The sequence below is a fragment of the Alligator mississippiensis genome, chromosome 3 (assembly GCF_030867095.1).
Source record: "Alligator mississippiensis isolate rAllMis1 chromosome 3, rAllMis1, whole genome shotgun sequence".
Classification (NCBI taxonomy): domain Eukaryota; kingdom Metazoa; phylum Chordata; order Crocodylia; family Alligatoridae; genus Alligator; species Alligator mississippiensis.
In genome coordinates this window covers 220,525,378-220,539,169 of record NC_081826.1, presented here as the reverse complement: position 1 = coordinate 220,539,169, position 13,792 = coordinate 220,525,378, and the positions used below count along the sequence as shown (strand labels likewise).

General features: G+C 43.9%; 1 long non-coding RNA gene across 1 annotated transcript in view; it reads right to left on the bottom strand.

Moving 5' to 3' along the window:
• LOC109280742 (uncharacterized) overlaps positions 1–13,792 on the bottom strand; it is a 63,338-nt gene that overhangs the window by 31,500 nt on the left and 18,046 nt on the right. The window contains exon 3 of the long non-coding RNA XR_002087150.2: positions 13,000–13,575. This is a non-coding gene — a long non-coding RNA (uncharacterized LOC109280742). The remainder of the gene's footprint in view (positions 1–12,999; positions 13,576–13,792) is intronic.

Below are 13,792 nucleotides of genomic sequence, written 5' to 3'. Positions count from 1 at the left end.
TTTAATCTTATTTACAAGAACTAGTCACTAAGATAATACCAGACAAAATGGTAGGAGTGGTGGTAGCAGATAAAGTTTCTCAGCCACTCAGTAATGTAGCACCTTTTTGGTCTTCTGATATCATACTCAAGCCCCAGCTATAAAAGGTATTAAAAATGTAATCAAATCTGTATTTTCTGTTGCCATGGAAGTTTGCAGCACACGTTTTATGTATTTTCATGCAAACACCCAGAACATTTTTTCCAGTCCATAGTGATTTCCTAGTACAATGGTAATCTGAAATTCCATAAATATGTTATACATATGCATGCATATGTTATACATATTCCATGCATATGTTATACTGACTTACAGTATTTTCTTAAAACTGTCTTATTACCCTGTCGCAACAAAAGTGTCCTCTTCATGTTAGTTTAGTTATAGAAACTAAATTGAGTGGCAAGTGCAACATCTTCCATATAGTCCAACTGTCAATGTATATTTTAAAGGCTTGGAATAGAATGTGTCTGCAAAAGCCTTAGACATTTTCACTGAATGGAATATGGGTAAATTCAAAAGCCTACGTACAGTTGCAAACCTGTGGGATTCAGGTTTTGATTCTTCAGTAAATTCTATACTATGATAGTTAGAAATCATTAAGAAGTTATAAGTTAAAATTAAGTGCTCCATTTGCTTTACTCTGAATTCCTATGATATACATTATTTACTTGCATACCATATGCAACTTTTCCTTGAAGACTAGCCTTGAAGCCCCCAAAATTGGGGTGCATGTCTCTCAAAGAAAATCCAAATGTCAAGAAAACCAACATTTCCCATGAACAAGAAATCCTCCATTTTGGCCTGCTCTATCTGCAGGCCTTTCTGCCTCAGATCTTTTATCTTGTAGTATTTAATTTTTATAGTGTCAGGGTACAGTTCTAATTCCAAGCTTCAGCAAGGAAAATATTATTGCCTTCTCAAGGATTAATTCTAAACCTTCTAGTAGTTTTTCTTTGTATTTTATCTTGGATGCCAAGCACTTTCTTGCCTTTTGTCAGAGATGCAGTTAGCTCCTCTTACCCCAAATTGCAAGACTCAGTCTTCACAACCTTTCCAAATTTTCACCTTTCTGTATTCTTTATTTAAAATATATTGCTTATAGCTCATTTTACCTGGAGTACAGAATTCCTCAAGTCACAAAATCATAGGATTGGAAGCAATGTCAGAGGTCTCCTCACTCAAATCCCTGTACAGATTAAGGATTCACAATTACTAAATCATCCCAGACCCATCTATCCATCCTCTTGAAAAGCTCCAGTAAATTTTTTGCTAAAATTTATCTAAATCAATTTTCCTGCAGTTCAAGCCCGTTGTAATGTGTTCTACACTGTGTGAAAAGCAAGAATAATATTACTTCGTCTTCCTTACGGTAATCATTTTTTTCATATTTTAAAACTACTTATATGTTTTTCCCCTTTCTTTCTTTCCTTTTCTCCAAATTAAATATGCCTGCTTCATCAACCTTACTTAATATGGGTTGCTTTCCAAACCCTCCAGCCTTCATCACTTGTCTGTGCACCCTCCCCATCTTTTCTGATATTTCTTAAAATATAGAGCCTAAAACTGGACTCAATTCTCCAGCTGAAAGCACTGAAAAAATGGTACCATTGTTTCCACTGTCATGCATACAGTGCTTCTATTAATGCCACCACAAATGCTTTGGGCTAAAAGGTGGTGTTTAAGGAACAGTAGCATCTTACTGTTGACTCCTGTTGAGTTTCTAATCCACCATATCCCTGAGATTTTTCTCAGCAACTATCTGTCACAAGGTTTCATAGTTAGGTTTCATTTTACTTAGGCAGAGGAAGGTATCAAAAACACCAAGTGCCTCAGGACCAGCTATGGTCAGAAATAAAACCAGCTTGTGACTTTTGTTAATACCCATTTTTTGCAGATAGAGAGAAGCAGTTAAAAAGTGTACCAGAGCAGAACTTTTCATAAACGTAGCAAACAGCTGCATTTGATTTAAACTGCTCTGTCCTTCCATTCTGCATATTCTATTTTAATCCTGGGATTGTGGGTTATTCAGTAATGATCACTCAGGACCTAGAAGTCTAACAGATAAATGTAGGGGCATATCTGTTCTCCTCAGCAAAGCTCATTCTAGACCAGGGTGCTAGCCAACTGAGTTGAACTCACATCCCCCTCCCCACTCTTTTTTTTTTAAATTCTATACTGTTCATTTACTGTCAGAAGTTTGAATTCACAAGGTATCTGTCAAATCAATATTAGCTCTTCATTTAAATATGGAGCTTTGTTTTCACGTAAACAATTATATTGCAATTTCTTAAGTTTCACTTCAACAGTGATGCATATGTGGATGAGACAGATAATCAATCCATCTCACACCCTTTTTCCTTCAAGCAGTCACTTGGCTGAATAGAATATATGTCGCTATGAAAATATACAGCAGAAAAGAGAAAGAGCTTTTGTTGTTGCTACTCAGTACTGAAGATTGTACAGATGCGAACAAATCTAATTCATAAAATAGACATTCCCTCATATTCCAATTCTTTATTTTTTTTAAATAACATTGCAGACTGTGTTGTGATTAAGTCAGCTATAAAGTAACTTGTTGTTGCTCTTGAAAACATGAGAGTTCAATGACAGCTGTACCCATGAATGACAATACAATTTAGGAAATAAAAAAGTGACATTCCAATCCAAATAGCAACTGTATAAAAAAATATAACAGTGTTAGATGCAGTGGATCTACTTTCTCTGCATATTAGTTATATTAGCCTAAGCACTCTAGTGACAAACAAGAAGCAAAGCTTATTTTTATACCTGAAAAGTAACTTGGGGTCTATTCTTTCTCAAGTACCTTCAACCAATTATTGACTAATATACCTGTACATTATGTAAAAATGACAGGATTGTATGCATGTCACAAACCTGTTCTCAGAGGACCACCAGAGCCCTGAGTTTCTTCCCACTATGCTGCCACATGCCTCAAGGTATAGACAAAAGGTTGCCCAGGAATAGTTCCCTAACCTAGCAAACCTCAGCTCTGCAGCCCTTATGCCAGACCTTTCAGCTGCAGCAAAGGAATCCCTGCCAGCTCATGTGCCTCTCCCACTACTTTGGATTGTGTAATTAATAGGTCCCCCGCTTTCTATAGAAAGGATTAGACTGGAATATCACTCATTCAGAATTACTTTTTCCACAGTCAATTAGCAAGGAAACAAACAACAAAATGAATTTATTACATAGATTAAAAGAATTACAGAAGCAAAACCGACCATGAGTTTGGAGACAGAACAGCAAAACAAGTAAAGTTGTCTTACCCTCTCAACTCTACACCTTAGCCCTCCTGAGAAACATGTCAGCATTTTTAGCTTAAGTATAGACATTCAAAAATTCTGAGGCTGAATTGATTAAGTCTTTGCAAGTTAGTCTAAACTGCAGAGATTAAACTGAGAAACAATTTGACAGGCATTCACATCTGATTCAGGAAACGCAGCCACATACCTGCAATGGCTCAGGCCAGAAGCTGGGGGGCACTAGAGCACAGCTCTCTAGCACATAGCTAGCATGGGCTGCATGTTTGCTTCTTCTTCCTGCTGCTCCTGAGTGTCCCAGGGACACCGGGGCTAGAGGGAAACCCCGGCCCAAAACCAACGAAAAAGGAAGCATGTACTTACCCCTTGCAGGAGCCGAGGACAGCAGAGGAGTGCACGCTGGGAAATCACCTGTGTGTTTTGTTAGCCACGCTCACATCCAGCTGAGAGCGGGTGACGTCAGCGAGAGACACCACTCAGCGGGAATAAAGTGCGGCCTCGGGAGCAGCGCCGGGAGACTGCAGGAGACGACGGAGCCCGTGGGGAAGCCCGAGGTCACAAGCAGGCACGCACGGGGTTTCTCTGCCTCAGGCAGAGAAAGCTGCAGCAGCGCCAGGAGCAGCAAAAGCGGCGAGAGCCACAGCTATGAAAACGCCAGCTGCGGAGCCAACGAGAGAGCTGGTAGGACAGCGGGGGAGGGAACTGGTTGCGGAGCCAGTGGAAAAGCCGTCAGGGACACCGGTGAAGGAACCGGCTGCGGAGCCGGTGGAAAAGCCGGCAGGGATGCCAGTGAAGGAACCGGCTGTGGGGCCGGTGGAAGAGCTGGCTGGGACGCTGGTGCAAGAACTGGCAGGGAAGCTGGTGAAGGAACCAGTGAGAGAGCCGGCAGGGAAGCCGGGGAGGAAGCCCGCAGGGGCAACAGGACCTCAGGTCTCGTAGTCCTCGGACCGGAGTCCAGCTTAAGACATCGAGTCAAGCTGGTCGGGGACGGGGGAAGAGACAAGGCGGGGTCAGTTAGAAGAGACTGAGAGACCCACGATCGAAGGTGGCATTGGCTGGGGTATAGGGGAGGTTGGAGCCCCGTAAGTGCCCACCGAAGGTGTGACGGCACTGGAGGCTGCGGCGAGGGGGAACCCCACCACTGAGGGTCCAGATAAGGCTGTGGCTGGCGAGTTTTGGGGGCCTGCCACCGTCACCCGGGGCACCCTCTGGGGGCTGCCTGCAGGACCAGGGCAGACCCGGTCAGCCACTCGAGCCAAAGCAGCCCGAGAACACTTTTTGGAACAGCGGCGGGCACACTGAGGCTTCTGGAATTTGCAGTCCAGAATCACAGCAGTGGACTCAGCAGGGTTGCTCATCACTTCCTCTTCCTGCTTCCAGGTGCCTCTGGGATTTGTATTCCATAGTCACAGCCAGCAGTGAGTTTTTAGCAGGGCAGGGCAGGGAAGGGCAGCTCTGTACTCAGGAGAAGGGAAGTTTTACCCCCTGCCTGTCTGGCCCCAGTTGGGATGAGCCAGTCAGAGGAGGAGAGCAGTCCCTGCCTTCCCCTCCCCTGCCCCCAACAACCCTTCTCTGCTGAAATCGACAGCACAGCCCAACCCAGGGCTGAAAAGCATGCTGGGGGACTGTGATTTAACTTGAACCAGGAAAGAGCCTGGGCCAGAAGTTTCATAAACCAGTTTGACCCAAATCAGTTGAAGCTGATACTACATTCAACCAGGTTTATCTTAAACCACTTTCAGCCATTTTGAAATTGGTTTATGTGCATTAAACTTCTGTTCTATTACAGGTTTAAACCAGTTTCTGATGACTTAAGCCAGTTTATTTGTAACTTCTGTCCCTAGCCTTAGATATCAGCCTTCTTGCTGCTTCTACCAGCCCTGGCAATGAGGATCTCCAACCCTTCCCCAGATTGGGAAAAATCTAAGCTTCCTAAATCACTTCCAACCAGGGCCTCTCACTTCCATCACTACTCTCATGAATCATCAGCAAACTCCATTAAATTCTAGTCCCTGAAACACCTAGAGCTCCTCTTCCTAGAAGGCCATTTCTCTCAGATGCCTCTATTATGGAGTTGGTTTCCCCATCACAGGTAGGTAATGCCGTGAGGTACCCAACCCAATAATGGTTTCTTCTGCCTGTGTCTGGGAGAAGCAGTTCTTTAAATATGCATGCTTCAGCCCCCTGGCTGAACTATGTCCAAAATTATGAGGATATACATAGTCAACATAACAGAATCTATACAGCCAAGTTGTACAATAAGGCCATACATGATATATCAGTACAATAAAACACAAAAATATTCATAACACACCATAAACCCCCAAAATATTATGGGTTTCATGACAATGTATGTAAATAAGAAACTCATATCAGCTGGAGAAATGTTATTGCCTCTTAAAAACCCTGTTGAGTTTCCAGGGTTAACACAATCAATCCATCAAAGCAAAAAGCATAGACATTTTTACATCATCATGTTTTACAAAAAACAAAAAACCCAAAAAACCAACACGCTTTAACCTTTCAAGGTTTCAAGTGGAAATCCAACAATCATTTGGGTGATGAGCAGTAGGGCTGTGAAAAACAAATCTGTTCTGAGTCAGATTCAGATACAGCCACTTTGGATGGACAGTGATTTGATTCAGCGTTTCAAATCACTGCCCTGATTTGATTAGGCCAAATCTGTTTTGGAATTTGAAAACTGATTTGAAGATTCGTCCATAGACTATAATGGGGAATCACTAAAATACCTATAACTTTGTCATTTTTGGTTGATTTGGATGAAAACAACAGGGATGGTAGTCCCTTCTGAGGGTATGAAGCCTGCCAAGTTTCAAGGAGATAGCTACAGGGGTTTCTGTGAAAATGCACCTCAAAACAAAACCCATGATACCTGTGTGTGTTAAGGGGTATGTGTAGGTTGTAGCCATGTTGGTCTAAGGTCATAAGCAGACAAGATTCTTTGTGTCAATCTGATATCTTTTATTAGATCAACTGAGTACTCAGAGAAATAGATCTAATGCCACAGGGGAAACATCTTTTATTTTAAGTTTCACTTGAGAATCCAACATTATCTGATAACATCACTTCCACACACTGCACACAAACTCTAAAAGCATCACTAAAGTATATTGTCAACTAAAACAAAACTGGACAAAAAGCTACATATGGCTGTTTTCTGATCATATAAATGGAACAGTGGTGAAAACAACTAGCTACAAGCAGGAAATAAGGTATTCATGGTTTCCATAAGTCAGCAGCTGGTTCTGGATTTGATGATTGCAAACAGATCTGGGCTCAGGGTGGCTTTGGTGCCCCTAGAGACGTTACTGAGCCCACCTCCTATTCTGGCTTCTCAGGATATCACCTGCTACCTCACCTGCCATGTATTTGCTGTAATAGATATTGTGGGAGGCTGCCCTTAATCCACCAGAGTGGCTTCCTCAGGTACCTTCCTCTTTCTGCCTCAGTTCAGTTCAGTTCAGTTAACTGACCTGGCTTGCCCCTCTTATTTACAGTTTCCCAAGCAGGCTCACTCATTAACCCCCTTGTTCAGTCTCTGGATGTCTGGTAGCCTGTTATCATGGTCTTTGGGTCTGCTTCCCCCGACCAGCCCCTCCCAGACCTGTGATCTTTCATAGGCCTTTTAATTACCCCACTATTCAACTGCTTCTGTTCATCACTGTTGCTAATCAGAGCCTCCAAATACCCCTAGAGCCACTTCCATCTGTCCAGTTCCAAACTGAAATGAACATAACACAAAACCCACTTAGCTCCACAGTGGCATTGCTGCAGTGCTCCTTCCTCACTAGGAATAAGGGCCAGACTTCCCCTCCATCCCCCAATACTGTGTCTACTCCCAGCCTTTCCCCATCCCTTCCAATCAGCCTACTCCCTTAACTAGTGCAGCAGTTGCTAATTGCCTCCCTTCTGCTGCCTGTATTAGCAGGCTGGCTCTGTTGAATGGGGATTGCAGTCCAGAGCTCTGTAGCCCTTTATTTTTGCAGAGCGAGGGGACCGTTACAGTAAAAAACAGCAAAGAAAGGACCAAATATTTCTGTTTCCCTGACAGGAACATTGGTCTGATGGACTTCAGGTTCTTAATGTAGCAAGCTAGGAAATGGTCAATGGCTATAATATCCAGTAGCTGATTGCACTCATATCCAAAGGGGCAGGCAAAGTAGTTACAGCTTCAGTTGAGCCTAAATAATGGTTCTCAATGGGTTTAGAAAATTCGGCCCTTGGCATGCATTCAAATCTCAACAAGTTAAACCTGGCCCTTGGGTAAGGATTAGTACAATGGCAAGGTTTTGCTGTAGTTTCTCTACAACAGATCCCTAGTCAGCACCTGTAGTGCCCATGTGAAACACAAAAGGAGCATCTCAGTGATGAAAACTATATTTGTATAAGGAGCAAGGCATTTTCCCAAAAGAAAAACTTTCCAAATCCAAGCACAACAAACAGAAGCAGTTGTCCTTGGCTTATTTTTCTTCCTTGAAACAGACTTGGGCTTCAGCATACTGTATATAAAGTTTTAATGCAACCTGGAGCTCTGAAGTACCTAACTATTACATTATGACTCTTTACTGGTTATGCCATGCTTTTGGCTAGCATTTGAACTTTCTAAATCACTCTCACAGATTCTGAGGTCATCATTATAATTGCTTCTCTCTCTGAATGCCTGTGGAGAGGAAAGCCAACTTCCTCCTCCACAATTCTAAAGACAGCATGCATCCTTCAAACCTCAGTGTGACACTTCAGAAATGCATTCCCTTTTACAACATACCTTAAGTGGGAAGCAGTACTGTAATTATTCAGCAGTTATATGGGTTGAAAAATCTTGACATCTACTGATCAGAGGCTTACAACTGGTACATGACACAGGAGAGATAGGGTTTAATTTTTCCCCCAGATGGAAAAAATCAGATGGAAGGAAAAAGAATTTTTAAAGCAAACCACATAAATAGCCTTATAGCTTCCATTACTATCTAACATTTTTTAAAGTTCTGTACACTGATCTTCAAATAACAAACAGGACAAAAAAAGAACATAATCCTTCAGGACTTGTGGCACAAAGCTATACACTTTTAGTTCTGTTTTTTATCTATAAGTCTTCACATGTAGAATCTCACGTTTCTTGTGCTTGATAACTCACTCCTTGGTAAAATCGTTTACGTCTGGGCAAGAATATATATATAGGATTTTCTCCAAGTAGAAATGTGCTGTTTTCTCTGTTTTTCATAACAAAACAAATTCCCTGCCCTTAATGAGGATTTTTCCACAAAGCTCTTAGTTATATATTATACTGTAGCTTCAGTTTTGCACATTGGTAGAATTTGCTGAAATCCAAGAAGAACAGTGAGTGAAACAATGGCTTCCAAAGTTTGAGGTAAATTCTGACAGCATCAAAGCCCTTCACCCTCACCTCCGTGTACATCATATTGTACCTTCCATCTTAGAAATAACAACATCTTTGCATCCTCCCATAATCTGGTGTCTGTAGTGGCTCCACCTAATATAGACATGATCCAACAAGCTTGCTCATGTACTGTGAGCTACGGCAAGTTAAGCATCCAAATGTATGCAATTTCTTAGGTAGGTTTTTCAGCCCATGCTAATCTATTGCAGATACAATGCTAACAAGTACCTGAGTTTGCTAAACTAGCTTGGGTATGTCTAGGCACAGTCACCTAATCTTACTTCTAACCTGAGAAAAGGAAGGGGGGAAAAAAATAATACATATGTTCCAGTTGTGGAATGGCTAAGTCTTCATTTTCACTGTTTACTTCCTCAGTGGCCAACGACAACATCAAAAACAACAAATATATCAGTAAGGCATATGATCTTGATTGGTTACAGCTGTGTTCATTGAAAAGTATGCATCTATGGTTTGCTTCAAGAAATGCATGTTCAGATATAGTCTAATACAGTATGAAAGAAAGAAGAGAGGCACTGGCCAGACTTTCAAGAGATAAAAATATAATAAATTCTATCATATCTCTGGTGGTATATTAAAAAGAGAACGAATAATTTGGGGAGCCTTGAAAGCAAAACCTTTGTAATACTAGAAGTTATCAGATGACATTATTGCAACTGATATTGCTTGCTCCATTAATCTGAAAGTATAGGAACAACAACTTGGAAAAATGCTTACTTCCATACAAAGATTAGTGCCTGAATATGACACCCTTTTCCACAAATGAAATGGGTAAATTTTTAGAATGATTTAGTTTATTTGGTGTAAAGAAGAGAGTGCTCTTTTTGATAGCTCACTTCTGTTTGGATTGTCAACCATTTCACCACAAAAAAGTATATGATACTAAACTCACATAATTTACAACTTAAATACATAAAACAGTCAAAAATGTAAAGGGAAATGCAGAGTATGGACTATTCCATTTTACAAACAGGGAAGATGGACACAGAGGTTAGGTATTTACCCAACATCAGCAAACCTGTGGCAGAGCAGGGAATTGAGCCCAAATTTTGAGCCCCTATCTACTTAATAAACCATTCTTTTCTGGGTTTGTTTTTCTTTTCTTTTAATGGTCTGTGGCTTTCATTCTCAATGCCTGCAAGTAGCATTGTATGTATATACCCCGATCAGAAAAAATGTATCATGGTGATACAAACTCTATAAAAAAACCCCTTAAAATAGACATTAATTCCTGTCAGACTTATAGTTTCATAGTTGATAGGGTCAGAAGACACCTAAGCAGATCTAGTCCGACCCCCTGCCATGGGCACCAAAGGATGCTGGGGTCAAACGACCCCAGCTAGGTGGCTGTCTAGCCTCTTTTGAAAGACCCCCCAGGGTAGGGGCAAGCACCACTTCCCTTGGAAGCTGGTTCCAGCTCCTAGCCTCCCTGACAGTGAAGTAGTGCCTCCTGATGTCTAGCCTGAATCTACTCTCAGTCAGCTTACGGCCGTTGTTCCTTGTTACCCCCAGCAGTGCTTAGGGGAACAGGGACTCTCCCATTGCCTGCTGGTCCCACTTGGCAAGTTTATAAGCAGCCACCAGATCCCCTCTCAGCCTTCTTTTGTGGAGGCTGAACAGGTTCAGGTTTCACAGCCTCTCCTCGTAGGGCCTGCCCTGCTGCCCCCTAATCATGCGAGTGGCCCTCCTCTGCACCCTCTCGATGCTGTCCTCATCCCTCCCGAAGTGCGGCACCCAAAACTGGATGCAGTACTCCAACTGCAGCCTGACCAATGTTGCACAGAGGGGGAGGATCACCTCCTTGGACCTGCCCATGATGCAACTGTGGATGCATGACAAGGTGTGGTTATCCTTCCTGACCGCGTCCCCACATTAGCGACCAATGTGCATCTTGGAATCAATAGTGATTCCAAGATCTTTCTCTGCCTCTGTGCTGATGAGAAGACAGTTCCCCAGCCTGTAAGTATGCTGCTGGTTCTTCCTCCCCAGGTGCAACACCTTGCACTTGTCCGTAATGAAACCCATCCTATTCTCATCTGCCCACCTCTGTAACCTGTCAAGATCTAGTTTTAGCCTGTCCCTCACTTCTAGCATGCTCACTTCTCCCCACATCTTAGTTTCATCTGCAAACTTGAACAAGGTGCTTTTCACCCCCTCGTCTAAATCACCGATGAAGATATTAAACAGTGTGGGCCCAAGGACTAAGCCCTGGGGAACTTCACTGCCCACATCTCTCCAGGCTGAAAATGACCCATCCACCACCACTCTCTCAGCCAATTTGCGACCCATCTGACTGTAGGTGTCAAAGCCACAGACACCTAAGTTTTTAATGAGGATGGGGTGAGAGACAGTGTCAAAGGCCTTCCTAAAGTCCAGGAAGACTACATCCACCACAATACCTGTGTTCAAGGCTTTTGTGACCTGGTCATAGAAGGCCAGCAGGTTGGTTTGACAGGACCTGCCTCTAATGAACCCATGTTGATTGCCCGTAAACATAAACTCCCCTGCTGGCCCCTCGCAGATATGTTCCTGGATAATTTTCTCAAAGAGCTTCCCCAGGACCAAAGTACAACCAACAGGCCTTTAGTATCCGGGGTCCTCTTTCCTGCCTTTTTTGAAAATGGGGACCACATTGGCCCTTTTCCAGTTACCAGGCACCTCACCAGAGCACCACGAGTGCTTGTAAAGCTGTGCCAGGGATCCTGCAATGACCTCTGCCAGTTCCCTATGCACTCTGGGGTGGAGATCATCAGGACCTGCTGATTTGAGCGCCTCCCCTGGGTCTTTCCAGAATCCCAGTGGAGAGGATGTCCCTGTCCCTGCTCAGAAAAATGGAAGCAAAGAGTCTGTTAAAGAGATTAGCTTTGTCATCTGGTGCTACCACCAGATTACCAAGCATGTCCTGCAGAGGCTCCATGTTACTTGGTACCTTCTTTTTACCCCCTATGTATTTAAAAAAGGACTTCTTGTTACCTTTGATCTGGGTCACTAGTCCCAGTTCCATCTCTGCCTTAGCCTTCCTAACAGCCCCCCTACAATCTCAAGCCAAGGAGGTATAATTCTCCTTGGTGATGGCCCCTCCCTTCCATTGGGGGTACGCCTCCTTTTTGGCTTTCAGGCATTTTTGGATGTTTTTGGTAAGCCATGGGGGCTTTTGAGCACTCTTGCCCCCTTTGATCCACATGGGGATTGTCACGCTTTGGGCTTGGAAGATCATCTCCTTAAGGAATGACCACTCTTCTTGGACTTCCAACTCCCCTCTCCTCTGGGACCTCAGTGCCTCCCCAACTAGTCTCCTTACCTCATTGAAATCCACCCTCTTGAAGTCCAGGGCTGCTGCCTCACTGCAGGCCTTTGACACCCTGCACTGGATGGTAAATTCCAGTAGACAATGGTCACTATTGCCCAGGTGGTTGAGCACCCGCAGTCCTCTCACTAGGTTGTCGCCTGTGGCCGGGGCCATGTCCAACAAGGCATTTCCCCTGGTGAGACTGTGCACTTCCTGGTTTAGGTGGAGGTCCTATAACTCAACTAGGAACCTATGTGAGTGGTCAGACCTGGCTGACTGCTCTTCCCAGCAGATGTTCGAGTAGTTTATGTCACCCATGATGACCATGTCCCTTGACTTAACTGCCTCCATGAGCTGACCTGAGAATTCTCGGTCCAGCTCTTCTTCCTGGTTAGGTGTCCTGTAGTAGACCCCCACTGTTAGGTCCCTTTCCCCCTAACCCCCTTGTATTCTGACCCAGAGCACCTCTGTATGCCCTACCTCAGATCCAGTGCTATTTGCAGAGGATGGGTATTGCTCTTTGACGTACAGCACCACACCCCCACTTTCCTCCCTGTTCTATCCTGCCTATACAGTCTATAGCCTTTGATGTTTACCACCTAGTCGTGCATTGGATCCCACCAAGTTTCAGTAAGCCCTACTATGTCTGGGTTTGTGTTAGCTAGCAGAAGGGCAAGTTCCTCCTGCTTGTTCCCCATACTGTGAGCATTAGTGTAGAAGCATTTAAAGCCTCCTGAGGGTGTATGTGCCTCCCCCCCAATCCCCAGACTGTCCGGGCCCCTGTCTCTACCTGGGTAGTTCTTGTGCTTGTCACCTGACTTGGCTGGGCTGTTCTTGTGGGTGTCTTTTGGTTTGGTGTTCTGTGGCCCCTTTGGTCCTCTTCCTCCCCCAACCTACCTAGTTTAATGCCCACCGGAGGAGATCAGCCAACCTGGAAGAGAACACATGCTTACCTTTGGGGGAGAGGTGAAGTCCATCCCACCCAAGCATGTCTCTTGTTCTGAAGTGAGGGTCGTGCTCCATGAAGCCAAAGCCCACCATGAGACACCATTCCCAAAGCCACAAGCTAACGTCCCAGATGCAGGTCTCATGGCATCTTCCACACCTGCTCACTGGAAGGATCAATGAGAAGATCACTCGTGCCCCTATCTCCTTCAGCTTGCCCCCCCAGCGCTTGGTAGTCCTTCATCAGGCAGTCTGGATAGCTCCTGGCTGCATCATCAGTGCCCACATGGATTAGGACCATGGGGTTGTACTCAGTGGGCTGGATGATGGCTGGGATCATCTCCCTCACATTCTGAATCCACGCTCCGGGGAGACAGTAGACCTTGCATGTCATGGGATCCTGGCGACAGATGGGGCCCTATGTTCCTCTTATGATGGAGTCACCTATGATGAGTAACCAGTGTCTCTTCCTCTGGGTCAAGTTGCCTCCCTCAGTCCATTCTGTGCATGGAGTGACCTCCTCACCAGAGGTTTCCTCCTCACATTTCCTCCTGACCTCTTCCTTATGATGTGCTAAGAGCTTTCTAAACAGAAAAGGAGATGGACTTTACCCAAAACAGTTCAGATTATACTTACACACACACACACACACACACACACACACACACAAAGAAAAAACATTTACCAAAGAATGTAAAATTATCTGTTAAAACATAATTCACTTTTCCTAGTATATGTAATCTATTCCTAGTTATATTATTAAATTTCAATGAAATGCTTTTTAACAGTTTTGCACAAAGA